Source organism: Humulus lupulus, chromosome 5 (genome assembly GCF_963169125.1).
Source record: "Humulus lupulus chromosome 5, drHumLupu1.1, whole genome shotgun sequence".
Lineage (NCBI taxonomy): Eukaryota > Viridiplantae > Streptophyta > Magnoliopsida > Rosales > Cannabaceae > Humulus > Humulus lupulus.
The window spans coordinates 123,853,435-123,859,388 of NC_084797.1; positions in this window are offsets into that span (position 1 = coordinate 123,853,435).

The window sequence follows — 5,954 nt, forward strand, 5'->3', positions numbered from 1 at the left end:
CCTTATGCGTGGGTGGGGGTGGTCAGATATTTTTTTCCACATGATTCATTAAATCATATCACATTTTGTTGTAGAATGAAAATAATAGAAATTAATCATATAAGCTATACAACAACCTATTATTATTGATTACTGGTATTAAATGCTGATAAACCAACTCTTGGTGTTAAGAAAATTATCAGCAGACTAAGCAAAACATGAGTAGTAAAATGTCTTGCATAAACTGAAAAAACACATTTGCAGCACTTTCATATGCATTAGCGCTTCCCTCATAATCCTTTAGTTTATACTTAACTTCTCCAAGCAAACGAAAAACATCAGGGTCACTTGGCTTCTCCTGTGTAAACATCAGTTTTCTGATCATTATCTTCCACGTTCTAAACAGGTTCTTTGTTTATTCTGTATACTCTCTCTTATTCATGTTTATAATGTTTTTCCCCCTTTTGTAGCAACCAAGTGGGAAATTGGTTCTAAATCCTGGGCCATCTGCAGAGAGAATAGAGAGACCTTTAAGTTTGTTCTTTTTTTTCTTGGAAACATCCACCCTCGCTGCCCTAGTGGACATTGTTTTATGTTGGAAGTTAAACTGTGCTGAGCCTTTTACATATTTTATTTATGCATATTCTATAATATGATTTTATCAAGATTTTATTCGTGTGAAAATATATAATATTGATTGGGGAAGATATTGAACTCCTATGCCATTTTGGCCATGAAAATGTAAGGACTGTTAAGAATTAGAATAGCTCCTTAAGCTCTTAGCCATTTGAACTCCTTAAGCGATTTAGCCATTTGAACTCCTTAAGCGATTTTCACCTTCTTTACTAATTTTGACCTCATTACTGACTAGTTCAGCAGAGAATTTGGGTTTATTTTTACACTAATGAACATGACTATTTCATATATGTTTCATATCTTGCAAAGCTGCTTTGTTATGGTTTATACTGTACATATTTTTGTTTAATCTAACATTACTTACTTAAGTAGTGTTGGGTTTCATTGCTTTTTGCTTTTCATATATGTTTCATTGTAGAGTTAAATTGTTTGACAATAAGGACCCCCTTACTTGCCTTGTATTGTATACCATTTTGATCTTAATTTTTCTGTGTTTAAGGATCTTATTATATTTTTATTTTACTAAGTGATTTACATATTTTTGTTCACTTTAATTTCTAGGTCTTTGTGCATTTGAAGTTTTGATGTTTATGAGTATCTTTCTATAATGTGTTAAAGCTTTTTATTTTAATAATGTCTTATGTTATAGCTTAACTGATTTTTATAAGGCTTTCTGCATAGTTTTGAACACCTAATGTTCGAGTTTTCTTTATCCCTTTTTCATGTGTGATTTTTGAGGAGGAAAAACCTTATATTTATATAGATATTTTTATGTAAAAATATATGTGTGTATCTGAATTTGTTCTCAGTTACATGTATTTTATGTTTGGTTAGTTTGATAATATTGGGCATATAATTCTTGCTTTGAGCTTCATATTAGATTAATCAAATTTAAGAATTAGCATATTGGATTTAGAGTACTAAAGTTATGTATGTAACTAGAATTTATTTGATTTTGTTTTTTTTTTTCTGAAATCCCCTTTCTCACTTTATTCATATTTTCCCTCTATCTTCCTATTTTTTTCTTCATCTTCGTTGAATCTCTAGTTTGGTTCTTCATATGTTCATTATATAGGTTTTCTAACAACTTGATATACTTTGGTCATGTTTGTGACTGATAATGATTTCTTAATCTCTCTAATTTTCATCTGTTTGTCTTTTGCTTCAAGCCTGGGCTGCATTTGTCTACTAATTCTTGGGTTTGGTTTCCTTCTTTGGTGGAGGTACAGACACAATCAGCAAATATCTTTGACGTCAACGGTTAGTAAACCTAACTCATTTTTTAAGCAATATCATTAAAAAAGAAACAGAAGAAGAAGAGATTAACAGTTGTTGGCTTTAAAAAATTTCAGAGCAACATCATGAGGAGGTTTGCCTTGGAAACCTGAGGAGATTTCAGTTTAGAGAGCTTCAGATGGCAACAAACAACTTCAGCAACAAGTACTTGGTTGGGTGATGAATTGAAGGATGGAGTAAGTTTCATGCTTGATTTACTTTTGTGTATCTTGTAATGTTTCTGTTTTTCACTTTTAAAGTAAAAAATATTCAAGATTATAAACCTTTATTATGTTATGCTTTCAAATTTAAGTTAGAACTAAGATCCCATGAATTTGACATATTCATGGTTTGAATTAGTTATTGTTTAATGTAATATTTGTGGTTTATCAATCTATTGAGAATTACATTTTATGATTAATTTTGATTTTTTTTATCAAAATACAATAATAAAAATCTTTTAATTAAAAAAAAACCTTATAAGTATATTTATCAAAATAAAATTTAAAATATATTATCCGTACTAAAGTAACAAAATTTTATTACTAGACTTTTAATATGTTATGATTTAGAAATATATTATAAGCATAACAAATCGTTATGATTTATATAATATAACAAACTAAAAATGCTATCAAAATAATCAAATGTAACAGTGGAAAAGTGTTATGCATAAAGTATAAGATTAAACTTTAAATTTATAATCATTTACTCTAACTAAATGTTATTATTTGAATATTATAGCAACTAAAAATGTGTTATTGAATAGTTTAAGATAACATCGAACATAACATTCGAATACTGTTATAGAAAAGACAGGACTTTTAATAACAGGGGCTATGTTAGCATTTTCATAAGCGTTATCAATACTCCCGGTTAGTAGTTTTTAAGTGTTATGAATGCTGTTTTTTCTTGTAGTGACGGGTGCTATAGTTCTCTTACCTGTACCCCGAGCCTTCCGATGCACCAAGGTCACAAGCACAGTCCTCTATCCCGAGCCTCTCCGAAAACCTAGTCACAACACATATAAAACACCATTTAATGCTAACCAATCCAAAACCACTTCCCGGGGCCAATCCCACACTCTCGGAATCCCCAAATCCCTAAAACAATACATCGGAGACATCCCCCGAACCCCCAGAGCAAAAGCTCAAAATTGCAAAATTCCATGTTCTGAGAATAGCCTAGCGCCACGGCGCTGCCCTAGAGGGCCACGGCGCCCAGCAAGTCAGAGAGCTTCCCTTGCCCAGAAACAGCCTCGCGCCGCGGCGCCCAAGAACAGGGTCGCGGCGCTCCTTCGTGAACCCAGAAATCTGGGTTTTCCCTTGCATTTTCCCCGAGCCAAAACACTCCCGATTCAACCCCAATGCACACCCAAACCCCAAAATCAAACCAAAACCCCAAATAAACCATCTATCAACCTATAAACACCACCAACAAGCTCAAACACACAATCACACCTAACATTCACACTTGAGTTTCAGATTAAAAACACTTAAACCAAAACTTGAGAGAAGTTCAAATCAGACTTCTAGACTCTTAAACCATAACAGTTATGAGATTTCAAACATGTTTAATACTCTTACCTTAATCAAGAATTCCACTTGAGCTTCCTCCAATCCCAGCTTTAAACCAAATCCCTCTTGATAAACTAGCTGAATCCTCATGCAAAACCAGCCATGATTATCTTTCAATTTCCATTCTTATCTTCTAAAATCAAGCTCAAAACTTAACAAAACAGGGGATAAATTCTTACCTCTGAGTAATCCTTGACCTGAGTTTGATTCCACACCCTTAAGCTCTTCACTAGCCTCAAAGAACTCAGCTCACTTCCTCTTCCACTTTGCCTTCTAGGTTCTTAGTTTTTCCTTTTCCTTCTTGATTTCTCTAGCCCTCCAAACTTGATTTCAGTCATACTTAGCATAAAGTATCGTGTATATCCATTTCCCTCAGCCAAAGATATCTAAACCTATGCCAAAAGACCATCTTATCCCTCCATTAAAATCCCTTCCTAACTAAACCTCAAGGGCACTCTTGTCCTTTCACCTATATTACAATTCTACCATTTCTCCTTCCGAATTTGTTACTCTCAGCAGTTACTAACGGTTACACAAGTTACCAGATTACCAGTTACCAGAAGAACTAAATTTATAAAATCCCCAAAATACCCCTAGGCTCCTCCCAAGCCGAGTATTTAATCCCGTTGTGACTTTTAAACTAATTAGCTCCTTAGGACCGTCTCGGTACGTGCATCACACTGATATCACCACACTCACGTGGTACAAACCACACAATACAATTATCCCATTTATGCCCTCAACGGGCTAAAATTACCAATTTACCCCTATCATGCAAACGGGGCCCACATGCATATTTATACCACCTAAACATGCATTCTAATCACATATTCATTTAAATTCATATATTATCATATTAATTCACTTATTTCCCTCCAGGAACGCTAATCAAGGTCCTAAACCTTATTAGCAACTTGGGGTGTTACATGCCCCAACAACCTCAAAGAAACCCAGAGTTGAGAGCCAATAGGTGGGAAATCTCCATGAACAAAGGATAGCGAATTAGCATCTCGGTTAACAATGACTATGATAAATTAGATAAGAATACGAAAGCAGGATTCCTTGAGGATAATTGTTGCGGGCACGCATAGCCTCATTAGTGAGATGACATCAATGCTCGGAGTAACATGGCCAGGCCGAAGGACATCCCCGGGAGATACCCTCAGCCGGACCTTCGAGATGATCCCAATGCTCGGTGTTAAGAAGCAATGCCAAACTAGGGGGCATACCCAGCACCAAGTGCCAACAACGATCCTCTCCTCGTAGAGTTGGAGAGTTTAAAGAGGATAATGTTGAAAATGGCCAAAAATTAGGGCCATGAGTCAGACTCCGAGGACGAATATGAAGAATCATGTGTGCTGCACAATTTTAAAGCCCCATTTCCCCGGGCTTCAAAATACAAGACATTACTCCTAACAAAAGGACCATGGACCTGTCAGACCACTTGTCTATGTTCAATAAGCTAATGTTCGTGCACCACTTCTATGAAGGTGCAGGATGTCACTATTTCCCGTTAACCTTGACAGGAGCAGCCGATGAATTTTCAATAAACATCGGATAGGTTCCAACATTCCTTTGAGTTTCGGAGACAGTTTATAGCTGCTTGGAATGTTAGCTTTTAGGTTAATTCCTTAGCTACCAACAAACAAGGGTCGTTTGAGACCCTCAAAATGTACATCAAGCCCTTTAAGGAGGAAGATATGAGGACCAAGTGGGTAGATGATGGTCAGCAGCGTATGGCCCTACAAGCTGCTATCTGACCTTGTGGGATGACTTGCCAAGACGCGGAAGCCATAGGCTCGATGATTTCTTTCGCTGGGCCAAAGAGTACATCCACTGGGAAAATGCATAGATTGGAGCCTTTGGAGGACCAATCTCCATTCCTGCTCCCACTATCCCAGTGGTTACGACCCTTAGTTCTCATTTCTCACCATATACTCCCAGGCAGCATGATGAGTACTCCACAATACCATCCCACTGCTTCGCAAGTTGGCTTTAGTGTGATGCCCACTGGGTATGGAGCAACTCCCATTGGATTCAGTAGTTATCAACCTACTTTCTGTTCCGGAGCAGCTGTTTCCACATAGTCAATGACCCTTAGTGAAGGCTCGAGCAGGAGCAAGAAGTCGAAGATAGTTGGTGCTCTTGAGGAGAAATACACTCCCCAATACTCTGAGTACACTGCTCTGGTTTACACTCGGGAGAATATTTTTACGGTCACGGAGCAGCAAATCAGCTACCAGAGGCCACAACCTTTCTAGAGAGAGAGGGAGAAAATAGATGTCAAAAAAATTGGCAAATATCACAATGTCATTGGTCACAATACCAATGAATGCCAAAAATTATGGGATGAGCTTGAGAACCTCATCAAACTAGGGAATCTTCGCCACTATACCAGGGGTGGAGCACACCCCGCACAAGTTCCACGAGGAGCTCCACCCCTGAATCAGTTGAGAGAAACCCCCTAGAATAAAGTTTAGGCACTAG